The sequence below is a fragment of the Neophocaena asiaeorientalis genome, unplaced genomic scaffold (genome assembly GCF_003031525.2).
Source record: "Neophocaena asiaeorientalis asiaeorientalis breed wild unplaced genomic scaffold, Neophocaena_asiaeorientalis_V1.1 scaffold54, whole genome shotgun sequence".
Lineage (NCBI taxonomy): Eukaryota > Metazoa > Chordata > Mammalia > Artiodactyla > Phocoenidae > Neophocaena > Neophocaena asiaeorientalis.
In genome coordinates this window covers 4600879-4617349 of record NW_020174938.1, presented here as the reverse complement: position 1 = coordinate 4617349, position 16471 = coordinate 4600879, and the positions used below count along the sequence as shown (strand labels likewise).

Genomic DNA, 16471 nt, shown 5'->3' with positions numbered 1-16471 from the left:
GCCTTCCAATAAGGGTGCTTTTCTTTTTCTTTTTTTCTAGTTTTTATTGGAGTATAGTTGATTTGCAATGTTATGTTAGTTTCAGGTGTACAGCAAAGTGAATCGGTTATACATATACATATATCCACTCTTTTTTAGATTCTTTTCCCATGCAGGCCATTACAGAGTATTGAGTAGAGTTCCCTGTGCTATACAGCAGGTCCTTATTAGTTATCTATTTTATATATAGTAGTGCGTATATGTCAATCCCAATCTTCCAATTTATCCCTCCCCACCTCCTTTCCTCCCTGGTAACCATAAGTTTGTTTTCTACATCTGTGACTCTATTTCTGTTTTGTAAATAAGTTCCTTTGTACCATATTTTTAGATTCCACATATAAGCGATATCATATTTGTCTTTCTTTTCAAGTGTTACAGAAAATCAGGCAAAACAGAGCCCCAGAACCAGTTCTCTTGTAGGATCCACTGTTACAGCGTTGGTGTGGACACACCAGGTTTATGGAGGGCCCGGCTTCTGTCTTTTCACATGAAACCTTATCCTTGAACCTGGCCTTTCCGTGGAGCTGTTCTGCCTGGGGATCCTGAACCCACCCATTAGGAGCCTGTCTGGTCCACAAGTGAAAACAAAACAAGGCAAACCCCCAGCTTGGCTGGGACCCATACACTCTAGGAGCTGCTGCAGCAAAGGGGGTCTGGGCAACACCTCTCTGCTGACCTCCCGACTCCCCACCCCCCTGCCACCAGAGTGTCACCCTCCAGGGTCGTGGCCTAATTTGTTTGCTCTTGAGCCCTGAATTGAGAGTTTTGATGGACAGTCAGCACAGTAAAGCCAAAAGAAGCACCAATTTCACTCCTGGAGCCAACCCTCCCATCTTTTTCAATAGATGAAAATCATGCACAAAACAGGAAAATGGAACCATTGTCTGTGCTGTAATTTTCTAACTCAAGTGACCATGAAGAACCAGTTCATACTGGCACTTATTATGCAGACAGCCTTTGGAACCCTGTTACTCCGTAAATTATGATTTTAGAGGGTATATAGCATGGTGGGAGGAGAGAGGTGGAAAAGAATGGTGGAAAGTTAAGGCTTTTCAAATAGCAGGGCAAATCATACCTTTCAGATTCAGCAAGGCCCCTGGGACGTGCCCTTGTTCTATGATGAGCAAGTAATGAAGAATTTCATCTTCCTTTATCTTGATGACTTGAGGGCTGGGACTCTAAGTCAACAGGGAATCTTGAGGGGTAGCTCAGAGCCTGGCTTATTATAGGACCTTCAATATATGTGTGTTGAATGAATGCACAAGGGAATGAATGAATATATGCATGCAAGGTTATGGAAGCTGAGACAATTAAAGGTGAGGATGGTCACCTCTGTTGATTTACACAGAAGAACTGATGAAAGATTAAAGGACTTCTTAATTAAGTCAGATGACTTCAGAAGAATCAATTTTAGAAGCATTAAAAACTAAAGCCACATACTCCTCTCACAAAGTATGCAAATAACTACAGAAGGTAGAAAAAAGAAAAGCTACCAAATGGAGCCAGTGGCTAAAGCCCCAACTACAAGGAATTTGAGAATAACATATTTGGATTAATTTTTTTAAATAAAGTTTTTATTTTGGAATAAATTTACATTTACCCAAAAATTGCAAAGCTAGTTCAGAGAATTCCTGTGTACTGCTTTAGCCAGTTTCATTTTTGCCTAATGTTAACATGGTAAATTACCAAGGTACATTTGTCAAAACTAAGAAGCCAACACTGTCCAGACACAGTGTCAGGAGTTGGTCCTTGCCCACTGGGACATTGCTATTAACTAAACTCTAGACTCTATTCAGGTCACCAGTTTTTCCATTATCGTCCTCTGTTCCAGGGTCCAAGCCAGGATCCCACATCACGTTAGATCATCACATCTCCTTAGTCTCCTTTGGTCTGTGACGATTTCTGTCTTTTCTGGTTTTCATGCGCTTGACATTTTTTGACAATTTCGAGGTGTGTAGTCAGGTATGTTGTAGAACATCCCTCAAAAATGGGTTTTTCTGAGATTTGCTCATGGTTAGACTGGGGTTACGGGTTTGGGAATATCCCAGTAGTCCACAAGCTGACTACCACAAAGGTGAAGTGCCCTTCTGGACATGTCATATCAGGGGGCACGTGACATCACTTAGGGATATTAATCTTGATTAATTTTTTGGACCACATTTCTTGCCTTTACCCCAACATGGTCCCATCCTATGGCCAACCTCCCACCCTTCCGTGCTTACATTAAGTAGCATGGAGTCTCCTTTCAGACGTCCTCAGAACCCTGTTCCCTTGTACCGTAACTGAGACCCTGTTCCCACACGTGCTCTCTTTTGCTTTAGCAGCAATGAACTCTCCCTTTATGGATGTTTGTTGAGTATCTGTCTAAACATTATCAAAGAGAGTGAATGAAACAGACACGCACTTAAAGACGTTCTTAGGGCTTGAGGAAGGAGATGAAAGCACTGAAATGCAAAATGAGATATAAACAAGGAACAAGACAGGAGAAAGATGGCAGCCAAAAGTAGACAGCCAAATCAAACAAGAGCAAAATTTGTGATGAAAATAGCAAATACAAAATGGAATAGTGGTCAAAAGCAAAGTTAAAAAAAATCAGAAGTTACCAACTTTAAAATTTTGCAGAACTTCCTTGGTGGTCCAGTGGCTAAGACTCTGCACTCCTGATGCAGGGGGCCCTGGTTCGATCCCTGGTCAGGGAACTAGATCCCACATACGTGCTGCAACTAAGAAGTCCGCATGCCACAACTAAGACCCGGTGCAGCCTAAATAAATAAATATTTTTTAAATTTTGCAAAAGTAGAGGAAATTTAAGTTGTTCGGGTTGGTAGGGACCAAAACATAGACAAAAAAATGTTTCAAGTAGGTAAGGCAAATTTTAATGAAAAGCAAAATAATATAGTTATCTGATCTTACAAAAGGAAAATACTGCAATCTGGAGAGTGCAAGAACCTTTTGGCAACACTTAAGTGATAGTAGCTATCAGCTTGAGCTTAACGAAGGGGTCTGAGGAGGACTGTACCGAAGGCTTAAATGTGGGCCTGTTTTCTTTGTATAAACAGAGTCATTTTGTTTTGAGAGGCAAACAACAAAGGAATTTTAAATCCTTTTTTAACAATTTAGCTTGATAAATAGTTTTTGTTTGTTTATTTTTGAGGAAAAAATGCATGAACATGTTTTCTAAATGTGGCTCATGCCCACGATGTCATATTAAATGTTTTCTTTCACTCAGGAATTTATTGTGCATAGTCTCTGTTCAGACACAGTATCAGGCGTTGGTTCCTGCTCCCAGGGACTTGTGGTCTAGTTAGTATATGCTCATTTTATTCCTCACCTCTCATTTGCATTTTTGCTGGTTTCGAGCTTAGGAGTCAAATCTCTTTTGCAGGCAGGGTTTTGGTTTTGCTTTTTCCTTCTGTAGCCCAGGCTATGCACCATGTCATTTAGGAAAGTGTATTACACATCAGGATGAGTGACCTGTTTCAGCACCTCTCTCCTACCCCCTGCCCAGGTTAGGTACTGGATTGTTGATGCTCTCACTCTCACTTCCCCATGTGCTTGCAAGAGGAGCAACCCATGAACATGGTAGAGACAGTAAATATGTCTCCATAGGTTGGCTCTACTTTGTATACTCCCTTGCCAACCAAGCTCAGGTTTTTTGCAAGTGACCTGCCTTGTCCAGCCTTTCGTGTCATCCAGCACAAGTGCCACACACCGGGCATTCCGTCCCAAATAAGAATGTCAACACAAGGTTATGAAAATCCGTGTAATCCACACAAAACTATGTAACGCATTAAACCTTCAGGTTGCATATAGGAAACAAAGATCCTACTATATTCCACAAGCCCCATTATTTTTTAGTTTTTTCAATTCCATCACTTACGGTTGCTTAAAGAGCAACTTGTCTTTCTCAGCCTGAACTGGCCCAAGGCCTCTGCCATGGCTGGACCTTTCTGCCAGCCTTATAGGGTTTGTGTTCTAGGCTGTCATCTGTCAGGTGTCATCTGTCATCTGTCAGGTGCTGTTCTGTTCTAACTTCTGTTCATGTCACGTTGCTTAGTTCACAAATGCCTGGTAAAAGGAGGAATGCTATCCATATACCATGTAAGTTAAGTTGATTCATCTGTGATTTTCTAAGGTAGAATAACCAAAGTAGAATTACGAACTTCAACAGCTTCAACAGGACAACAAAACAAAGCAAAACAAAGCAATACCTCAGTAGGGTGCTGCATAGACTAGAGCCTTTACAGATGTATCTTAAGCAAATTAAAAATGAGTGCAGTCAGGGAGATCAGCTAGGTGTTTTGTGACAACCTAGAGGGGTGGGATAGGGAGGGTGGGAGGGAGATGCAAGAGGGAGGAGATATGGGGATATATGTATATCTATAGCTGATTCACTTTGTTATAAAGCAGAAACTAACACACCATTGTAAAGCAATTACACTCCAATAAAGATGTTTAAAAAAAAAAAAAAATGAGTGCAGGAACTTCCCTGGCAGTCCTGTGGTTAAAACTCTGCACTTCCAAGGCAGGAGGTGTGGGTTTGATCCCTGGTCGGGGAACTAAGATCCCACATGCTGCATGGCGTGGCCATAAAGTTAAAAAAAAAAAAAAAATGAGTGTCTACCGAGGGCTCCAGCCTCCAGAAGAAGCACACCTCCTGCCTTTTGGGGCTGTAGGGCTGCAGTTAGTTGCGCTTCCTGCTGTGCCTTTAATGGCTACCCTGTGGATCAGAGCTCTGCTTCGTCATCTTGACTCAGCACCTGCAAGCCAGTGCTGCCACTCTTCTGTCTTTGTACATTTTTAATATTCCCTGAGGTCGACTCCAGAACTCTAAACTTCCTGCTTGGGGTGTTAAATTATATCCCAGGAACCAATTATTGTTTTTGCCTGGCTTCTGGTTACAAAGTTGCACAAGTTTTAAATGGTTGGCCCTTAGTTTTCCCAAAAACTCTACATTTTTAGGGCACTATTTCGCAGAACACAAGGTTTTTCAGGGGTCCATGTTGAAAGGCCTATACTCATCTTTGTTTTTCTTTCAACCACACTCAGATCTTTTCCCTTTGATATGTTCTTAGCTGGAGACACTGCTCCTTCCATAGTCCCAAAGTTCGAAAGGTGGGGGCTGAGGAGAAGAGGGGCGGAGTCACATAGTTACTAGCAGTTGCCTCAATGTATTGCCACTGCAAACTCCATTCCCTCTAGACCCCAAACTCCATGAAGACAAAGACCAAATCTTTGGTCTCCACATCCCTCATGCCTGCAGAAAAGCCTAGACTCAGAGTGGGAATGTTAACTCGAATTGTCTGTAACAGGTGTCAGAAAGCCAGATGCCCTCCCCAAATACACTCCCCATGGAAGCAGGGCCAGAATTATACTGCAAGACTTTTAGGGATAAACCCCATGATGCTCCAAGGGGCCCACTCTAATTCAACTAAGCAAATTGACCAATACCTCAATTAGATCTTCTAATAACTTGTATTGGGCTTTTCTCCTGAAACAGGGAAGAGCAAAGTCATTGCTACCAAAAAGTAAAATAAAAAGTACAATGGTGCAATAATGTCATTCGAAAATAATAGTGGGAGAAGAGAGAGATAAGTGTATGACTGAGAAAGACGTGTTACATGAGTTGTGAACATGGCTAAGGGAGCGGGAGGACCCCTTAATTATCCAGTGAATTGGGAACTGTCTAGACAAGTAATTCAGATACCTCAGGCTGAAGCCAACCCTTCAGGAGTTTGTGCCAAAGCCCAACCTCAGTCCTGCCTACTGGAGTCCCAGGGTTTTGTTTTGCCCTGGGTTAAGCCACATCACAGTTGGCTGCCAACTATTAACAATGAGTGACTTACCATAAGAAGCTCATGCCTAAGGGAATTCTCCCTCCTGTCCACTGTAGTAAGGGGCCGGTGAACTAAAATGCAAAGAACTACTTACCCCAAGTTCAGTGGGTCATGGTTACCTTGGCCAGACCCTCCATACCCTGCCTTGCCCTGCTACCCCTCGCAGATCCCTAGAGGAGAAGGCATAAGACATAACACTGGAAATCAGAGGGCTTGCATTCCAGCTCTGCCGAGGACCCGCTGGGAATCTGGGGGAGGTCATTTAACCTGTCTGCTTCTTAGTTCCTCATCTGTGAAGTGAAGGGGCTGAATGAGAACATTGTATTTTTTTCTGAGTAGAGAAGTGATAAAGCACATTTTCATTGTTGTAAAACATGGAAAAATATCATGCATATGTAAAGTATTTTTAGAGATTATAAATACAATTTGGGGTCCTGTTTCTTCCCCTAATGTTATATGAAGCACTTCTCCATTCATTAAAATAATTACGTGTCATTATTAAAATTTCACAACCATTGGGTTTCCAAAATGCCTTGCAGCTCAACCATTTTAGGATTCTTTGAGTGACGATACAAAGAAAAAGGATGAAACTTTATTTAAAAGAATGCCTTGGGAGGACATTCAAGATGGTAGAGGAGTAAGACATGAAGATCACATTCCTCCCCACAGATACATCAAAAATACATCTACACATGGAAAAACTCCTACAAAACACCTACTGAATGCTGGCAGAAGACCTCAGACTTCCCCAAAGCCGTGTGGCTTACAGGGTCTTGATGCTCCAGCCAGGTGTCAGGCCTGAGCCTCCAAGGTAAGAGAGTCAAGTTCAGGACATTGGACCACCAGAGACCTCCCAGCCCCACATAATATCAATCGGCAAGAGCTCTCCCAGAGATTTCCGTCTCAACGCCAAGACCTAGCTCCACTCAACAACCAGCAAGCTCCAGTGCTGAACACCCCATGCCAAACAACTACCAAGACAGGAACACAACTCCACCCATTAGCAGAGAGGCTGCCTAAAATCATAATAAGTTCACAGACACCCCAAAACACACCAATGTACGCGGTCCTGCCCACCAGAAAGACAAGATCCAGCATCATCCACCAGAATACAGGCACCAGTCCCCTCCACCAGGGAGCATGCACAACCCACTGAACCAACCTTAGCCACTGGTGGCAGACACAAAAAACAACGGGAACCTGCAGCCTGCAAAAAGGAGACCCCAACACAGTAAGTTAAGCAAAATGAGAAGACAGAGAACTACGCAGCAGATGAATGAGCAAGGTAAAAACCCACCAGACCAAACAAATGAAGAGGAAATAGGCAGTCTACCTGAAAAATAATTCAGAGTAATGATAGTAAAGATGATCCAAAATCTTGGAAATAGAATGGAGAAAATACAAGAAATGTTTAACAAGGACCTAGAAGAACTAAAGAGCAAACAGACAATGAGGAACAACACAAAAAATGAAATTAAAAATTCTCTAGAAGGAATCAATAGCAGAATAACTGAGGCAGAACAGATCAGTGACCTGGAAGACAAAATAGTGGAAATAACTACCGCACAGCAGAATAAAGAAAAAAGAATGAAAAGAATTGAGGACAGTCTCAGAGACCTCTGGAACAACATTAAATGCACCAACATTCGAATTATAGGGGTCCAGAAGAAGAGAAAAAGAAAGGGACTGAGAAAATATTTAAAGAGCTCATAGTTGAAAACTTCCATAATATGGGAAATGAAATAGTCAATCAAGTCCAGGAAACACAGAGAGTCCCATACAGGATAAATCCAAGGAGAAACACGCCAAGACACATGTTAATCAAACTATCAAAAATTAAATAAAAAGAAAAAGTATTAAAAGCAGCAAGGGAAAAACAACAAATAACATACAAGGGAATCCCCATAAGGTTAACAGCTGATCTTTCAGCAGAAACTCTGCAAGCCAGAAGGGAGCGACAGGACATATTTAAAGTGAGGAAAGGGAAAAACCTACAACCAAGATTACTCTACCCAGCAAGGATCTCATTCAGATTCGACGGAGAAATTAAAACCTTTACGGACAAGCAAAAGCCAAGAGAATTCAGCACCACTAAACCACCTTTACAACAAGTGCTAAAGGAACTTCTCTAGGCAGGAAACACAAGAGAAGGAAAAGACCTACAATAATAAGCCCAAAACAATTAAGAAAATAGGAATAGGAACATACATATCGATAACTACCTTAAATGTAAATGGATTAAATGCTCAAACCAAAACACATAGATTAGCGGAATGGATACAAAAACAAGACCCATATATATGCTGTCTACAAGAGACCCACTTCAGACCTAGGGACACATACAGACTGAAACTGAGGGGATGGAAAGAGATATTCCATGCAAATGGAAATCAAAAGAAAGCTGGAGTAGCAATTCTCATATCAGACAAAATAGACTTTAAAATAAAGACTATTATAAAAGACAAAGAAGGACACTACATAATGATCAAGGGATCAATCCAAGAAGAAGATATAACAATTGTATATATTTATGCACCCATCATAGGAGCACCTCAATACATAAGGCGAATGCTAACAGCCATAAAAGGAGAAATTGACAGTAACACAATCATAGTAGGGGACGTTAACACCTCACTTTCACCAATGGACAGATAATCCAAAATGAAAATAAATAAGGAAACACAAGCTTTAAATGATACATTAAACAAGATGTACTTAATTGGTATTTATAGGACATTCCATCCAAAAGCAACAGAATACATTGTCTTCTCAAGTGCTCTTGGAACATTCTCCAGGATAGATCATATCTTGGGTCACAAATCAACCCTTGGTAAATTTAAGAAAACTGAAATTGTATCAAGTATCTTTTCTGACCACAACACTATGAGACTAGATATCAGTTACAGGAAAAAACTGTAAAAAAATGCAAACACATAGAGGCTAAACAATATGCTAATAAATAACCACGAGATCACTGAAGAAATCAAAAAGGAAATCAGAAAATACCTAGAAACAAATGACAATGAAATCACGATGACCCAAAACCTATGGGATGCAACAAAAGCAGTTCTAAGAGGGACGTTTATAGCCATACAATCCTACTGCAAGAAACAAGAAAAATCTCAAATAAACCTAACCTTACACCTAAAGCAATTAGAGAAAGTAGAACAAAATAACCCCAAATTTAGCAGAAGGAAAGAAATCATAAAGATCAGATGAGAAATAAGTGAAAAAGAAATGAAGGAAACAATAGCAAAGATAGTAAAACTGAAAGCTGTTTCTTTGAGAAGATAAACAAAATTGATAAACCATTAGCCAGACTCATCAAGAAAAAAGGGGAGAAGACTCAAATCAACAGAATTAGAAATGAAAAAGGAGAAGTAACAACTGACACTGCAGAAATACAAAGGTTCATGAGAGATTGCTACAAGCAACTATATGCTGATAATATGGACAACCTGGAAGAAAAAGAAGGCATAGAGGTAACTTACCTCAACATAATAAAGACCGTGTATGACAAATCCAGAGCCAACATCGTTCTCAATGTGAAAAACTGAAACCATTTCCACTAAGATCAGGAACAAGACAAGGTTGCCCATTCTCACCACTATTATTCAACATAGTTTTGGAAGTATTAGCCACAGCAATCAGAGAAGAAAAATAAATAAAAGGAATCCAAATTAGAAAAGAAGAAGTAAAACTGTCACTCTTTGCAGTTGACATAATACTATACATAGAGAATCCTCAAGATGCTACCAGAAAACTACTAGCACTAATCAATGAATTTGGTAAAGTAGCAGGATACAAAATTAATGCACAGAAATCTCCTGCATTCCTATAGACTAATGATGAAATATCTGAAAGAGAAATTAAGGAAACACTCCCATTTACCAATGCAACAAAAAGAATAAAATACCTAGGAATAAACCTACCTAAGGAGACAAATTTTTTCTGTATGCAGAAAACTATAAGACACTGATGAAAGAAATTAAGGATGATACAAACAGATGGAGAGGTATACCATGTTCTTGGATTGGAAGAATCAACATTGTGTAAATGACTATACTACCCAAAGCAATCTACAGATTCAATGCAATCCCTATCAAACTACCAATGGCATTGTTCACAGAACTAGAACAAAAAATTTCACAATTTCTATGGAAACACAAAAGAAATCTTGAGAAAGAAAAACAGAGCTGGAGGAATCAGGCTCTCTGACTTCAGACTATACTACAAATCTATAGTAATCAAGACAGTATGGTACTGGCACAAAGACAGAAATATAGATCAATGGAATAGGATAGAAGCCCAGAGGTAAACCCACACACATATGGTCACCTTATCTTTGATAAAGGAGGCAAGAAAAACAATGGAGAAAAGACAGCCTCTTCAATAAGTGGTGCAGGGATTACTGGACAGCTACATGTAAAAGAATGAAATTAGAACACTCCCTAACACCATATACAAAAGTAAACTCAAAATGTATTAAAGACCTAAAGGTAAGCCTACACACTATAAAACTTTTAGAGGAAAACATGGGCAGAACACTCTATGACATAAATCACAGCAAGATCCTTTTTGAGCCACCTCCTAGTGAAATGGAAATAAAAACAAAAATAAACAAATGGGACCTAATGAAACTTAAAAGCTTTTTCACAGCAAAGGAAACCATAAACAAGATGAAAAGACAACCCTCAGAGTTGGAAAAAATATTTGCAAACAAAGCAACTAACAAAGGATTAATCTCCAAAATATACAAGCAGCTCATGCAGCTCAATATCAAAAAAACAAAAAACCCAATCCAAAAATGGGTGCAAGACCTAAATGGACGTTTCTCCAAAGAAGATATACAGATGGCCAACAAACACATGAAAGGATGTTCAACATCACTAATCATTAGAGAAATGCAAATCAAAACTACAATGGGGTATCACCTCACAGCAGTCAGAGTGGCCATCATCAAAACATCTACAAGCAATAAATGCTGGAGAGGGTGTGGAGAAAAGGGAACCCTCTTGCACTGTTGGTGGGAATGTAAATTGATACAGCCACTGTGGAGAACATTATGGAGGTTCCTTAAAAAACTAAAAATAGAACTACCATATGACCCAGCAATTCCACTACTGGGTATATCCCCTGAGAAAACCATAATTCAAAAAGAGTCATGTACCACAATGTTCATTGCAGCACTATTTACAATAGCCAGGACATGGAAGCAACCTAAGTGCCCATCGGCAGATGAATAGATAAAGAAGATCCATTGTATATATTTGTGGCACATATATACAATGGAATATTACTCAGTGATAAAAAGAATCGAAATTGAGTTATTTGCAGTGAGGTGGATGGACCTAGAGTCTGTCATACAGAGTGAAGTAAGTCAGAAAGAGAAAAACAAATACCATATGCTAACACATATGTATGGAATCTAAAAAAAAAAAAAGGTCATGAAGAACCTAGGGGCATGATGGGAATAAAGACGCAGACCTACTAGAGACCGCACTTGAGGACATGAGGAGGGGGAAGCGTAAGCTGGGACAAAGTTAGAGAGTGGTAGTATATATATGGACATATATACACTACCAAACATAAAATAGATAGCTAGTGGGAAGCAGCCGCATAGCACAGGGAGATCAGCTCGGTGCTTTGTGACCACCTAGAGGGGTGGGATAGGGAGGGTGGGAGGGAGATGCAAGAGGGAGGGGATATGGGGATATATGTATACATATAGCTGATTCACTTTGTGATACAGCAGAAACTAACACACCATTGTAAAGCAATTATACTCCAATAAAGATGTTAAAAATATATAAATAAACAAAAGAATGCTTTCTAAGAGAGATGGTAGCATCTTTGGCTACCTTGTTGTAGGCACTGTGGAGCATAATCTAATCATGTTACTCTTGGGACACAGTCCTCTATGGGTCTCTCGCGCTCTCACACATCTTCCTGAGTATGCCAAGAATATGAGGCCGTGACTACTTTTTACCTGAGCCATTTTTCAGAGTTGTGTTTTTGGCAAGCAACCCTGAGGAATGAGCTAAGATCTACCTCTAGAACGAAGAGGAGGCTTGCTTATTGCTGGCTGTAAAAGCAGTGCATCCCCCAAGCTCAGTGTTCCTCAGCTGCAGTGCAAACCCACTACATGTGCAACATCTATCTGGACCCCTCTGCACTGGCCTCAAGGACTTGGGGAAAAAGGTAGCTGATCTAAATACTGATGTCCATGCTGCTTGCTGTGCTGTGACTAATGAAGTCTTTAGTCTCTGACCCAGGGGGTCTCATATCTTCTGCCAGCAATAGATTAACTCATTAACTTATGAGTGGGGTCAGATCAACCCTCAGAGAAAACAATAATTACATGTTAGTTAAACGATGACAGTTGAGCAGCAAGGACATTTAGACTCCAAGAAGGAAGGCATCTTGCTTAACTTTACACAGCTGATGATGGCAGAGCTAGAAATCAAACCTGAGTCTATCAGATTCCAAACCCCATATATTTTATTGGTCGCTTTCATACCATATTGAATCCTCTAGTCAGTAGAAACCATTTCATATGAAATTAACTGAGAACTTCAAATGGATTCTTCATTAAGAAAAATAGCTGATCTTACTTAGATGTTAAGTCTGAAGTGACTTTCCCTGGAAAAGCTTACCAAATGTTACCTCTTTGGAGGGTTCATCTACCAAGCTACACCACTGGTTTATTTAGATTAAATGAAAGCATTTAAGTCTGGTTGTTGTGGTGTTTTTTTGGTTTTAAAAAGAATTTTTTATCCAGCAGGCTCCAGTTCATAAATATTATGAATATTCCTGCAAATGAAATAAACACAGTAGGAATCATTCTAATACCTATGTCGGCAGAAGTTATAAGCTTTCCACACTGGAGTGGAAAAAAGGCCATGAGTAACCCTAGTGACATGTGTCACTGCTATGCTGGGGCAAGAGACCTCTTTTGGGGGGTTTTGCGGGGGGGGGGGAGTTAATTAATTAATTAATTTATGGCTGCATTGGGTCTTAGTTGCTGTGCTCAGGCTTTTCTCTAGTTGCGGTGAGTGGGGGCTACTCTTTGTTGCAGTGCACGGGCTTCTCATTGCAGTGGCTTCTCTTGTTGCGGAGCATGAGCTCTAGGTGCACGGGCTTCAGTAGTTGTGGCACGCAAGCTCAGTAGTTGTGGCGCCCGGGCTTAGTTGCTCTGCGGCATGTGAGATCTTCCCAGACCAGGGCTCAAACCCATGTCCCCTGCATTGGCAGGTGGATTCTCAACCACTGTGCCACCAGGGAAGCCCCAAGAGACCTGTTTTTAAGACTTTTTTTTTTTAAAGCAGATTTAGGCTCCCAGAAACAATGAGAGGAAGGAACAGAGATTTCTCACATGCCCCTGCCCCTACACATGCATAGCCTCCCCCTTTAACAACATCCCTTACCAAAGTAGTACATTTGTCACAACTGATGAACCTACAATGACATGTCATTATCACCCAAAGTCCATAGTTTATATGAGGGTTTGCTTCAAGAGACTTTTTATTGATTAAAAACAGAATATCACTTATTGACAGAAAATCCTTATGTTGCTAGAACACCCAGTGAGCTTGCTAAAAATACTCTCTGCAGTGTCTGGTATCTAGGAAACATTCAGTAATTGGTAGATATTGTGATTAGATGCTTGGTAAATGCCTTCTCAGTGAATGACAGTTATTTCTTCATCCATTCATGTGTTCCATAAGTGCACTGGTGATACAGCAGTGAACAAGACAAATGTTCCTGCCCTCATGGAGCTTATGTTCTAGAGCAGGGGTCCCCAACCCCCAGACCACAGACCGGTAGCAGTCCGTGGCCTGTTAGGAACCAGGCCACACAGCAGAAGGTGAGTGGCAGGTGAGCAAGCGAAGATTCATCTGTATTTACAGCCGCTCCCCATTGATCGCATTACTGCCTGAGCTCTGCCTCCTTTCAGATCAGCGGTGGCATTAGATTCTCATAGGAGCACGAACCCTACTTGAACTGCGCATGCGAGGGATCTAGGCTGCGCGCTCCTTATGAGAATCTAATGCCTGATGATGATCTGAGGTGGAGCTGAGACGGTGATGCTAGCGGCTGCAAATACAGATTATCGTGAGCAGAGAGGTTTGACTGCACAGAGACCATCATAAGTCAATTGCTTGCAGACTCATATCAAAACCCTATCAGCGAGTGGCAAGTGAAAACAAACTCAGGGCTCCCACTGATTCTGCATTATGGTGAGTTGTATAATTATTTTATTACATATTACAATGTAATAATAGTAGAAATGAAGTGTACAATAAATGTAATGTGTTTGAATCATCACGAAACCATCCCCTCCCCACCCCCCCAAGTCCATGGAAAAATTGTCTTCCACAAAACCAGTCCCTGGTGCCAAAAAGGTTGGGGACTGCTATTCTAGAGGGGAGACTGATAATGAACAGATACACAAATCTAGAATGTCAGTGATGATAACGGCTCTGAAAAACGTTAAATGGGAAGAAGAGGCTAGAGAGACATAGTGTGGGTGGGGCTCTTTTAGATTATGTGGTCAGGGGAGGTCTTTGCGCGGAGATGATATTTGAGTAGAAACCTGAGTAAGATATGGGAGCAACAGCGGGAAGTGATGTGGGTAATGCTACCTGGATTACGAATAGACATGAGAGTCACATAAAAAGGTTCCTTCGCAGCCCAGCCTCACTATGGCCTCTCTGTGGAACTCAACTCGCTGGTAGCCTGTGGATAATCCTTATGCATAGAGACAGCAAACAGAGCCTTTGGCATTGTGAATGGATGATCAGAGGGCTCATCATTTACTGCAGGTGGCCATGTTAGAAGTAGAAATTTTTATTTTTATTTAAACTTAACACACATTGGTGTTTCTCGCAGGCCAGGCTCTGATCCCAGAGGCTGAGCGTGACTGTGCTCGGTGGTGTGACTGAGCTGTGTTTTGTTATCAGGATTGTGGGGAGAGCAGTGTGGATGGGGATAAGGAGAAATAAAAATCATGGCTTCTGTTTCCAGCGGAGCCAATCAGATGGATAAGATGCCAGACCATGGGAAGCAGGGAAACAACGAGGAAAGGGAAAGAGAGTTGTTCTGGTTATGGGCTCTTTATGGACCTGGTGTCCAGGTTGGTCTCAGTGGGCATTTTCGTGGACATTTGGTATTGGTCCAAGACAGGGGTCGGAGACACCAGCCTCTTTCTCTCAGCTTTTGCCTTAAAAGGACTTAAAGAAGAAGAATAGATTCTCTTCCCTTCTTAGCTAAAGTTGGGCGTAAAGGTGGGAGGATTAAAGAGACTTTTTGAAGACGTGGGTCTTCTCATTGAGTTGAATAACATAAATTTTATTGTCATTTTTTCTTCCTCCCTGGAAAAAGAAAAAAGATTTACTTCCATTGCAAATATTTAAGCATTTGTAGGGTTCATTTTCACAAAAGAGTTAAAACATTGGAATACCAAACATTCCCCCCTTCACTGCTTTCATTTTGGCTTTTGCTTAATTTTGTAACATTAATTCTTTGATCCTTCCAACCATAAATCATTTAAGTGACTTTGATTAAATAACTGCTTAACTTCCAAAATTCTTTGGATAATGACTGTGTTTCTTGTCATATTCCGTACAATTATAATGAGGTTTTCCATAGCAGGTTCAAATGCCAATGCACCTGGACTCCTCCTGGCGTGCCATGATTTAAGGCAAGTTATTTCACCTCTCAAAGCTTAGCTGTAGCATTGGTAAGAAAAGTTTGGTATTTAATATACATCCCCCCATGGAGAAGGTGTCGGAAATTTTATTCAGTTAGTGTTTATAAAGGATCTTTATTGGAGACCCCAGGGAGGGTGATGCTTTAATATGCAATAGGAAATCTGCTCTTTGGACCATCTAACCGATGTTATATAATGACTTGTGTTTTGGCTCCACATTTCCTACTGAGACTTTCTTCTGGCTTCTCTGGAGACTGAGTTTTGCTGTTTTCCCAGTGGCTAAGAAATCAGGGGTGTGGCTGCAAGTCGAACACATGCCCAGCATGGTCTTCCTTTGGTGTGGACGCCCTGATTGTGTCTGCATGGGATCAGCAGCCAGTGTCTCTAGAGGGTATATGCAGATCTGTGAAATGCAGGACCCCTAGCTCAGCTCACAAGGTTTTATCCAAAATTCTAGCAAATTACTCTTAATTTTGCTCACCTTACAGCTTTATGAGCAATACCGGTTGACTCCCACTGACATTTATGAGTTGCTGTGTTACAAATGTTGAGCCATTTCAGCCTGTTGAGGTTTTCCTGTGACCCCTACGTTTACTGTAACTATTAAAGACGACAGTAAAACGTATATAATGGACATGGTTCAAATATTTCCCACTGCTTCTGCAATGATTATTTCTCTCCAAGAACAGGAGACTAGTGAAATGTGGGCTTAAGGAGAGACAGCAACAAAAACCATGGGTTTTCAAGTTTAAGCTAATATTTAACATAGGATAAAGACTACTGGTAAATATTGATTTATCTTCCCTCCTATTCCCCTAGGGGCTTAATCTCACAGTACAGAACATTAAACAATTGTTTATTATTCCAGCAGTATTATAAAAAC

The 16471-nt window shown here is 40.8% G+C and overlaps 1 non-coding gene across 1 annotated transcript; it reads left to right on the top strand.

Annotated features, from left to right (window-relative positions):
* Nucleotides 1-2665: 2665 nt before the first annotated feature.
* TRNAR-CCU (transfer RNA arginine (anticodon CCU)) lies at nucleotides 2666-2738 on the top strand. Its single transcript has one exon. It is a non-coding gene; the product is annotated as a tRNA-Arg (tRNA).
* The last annotated feature ends 13733 nt before the right edge of the window (nucleotides 2739-16471 follow it).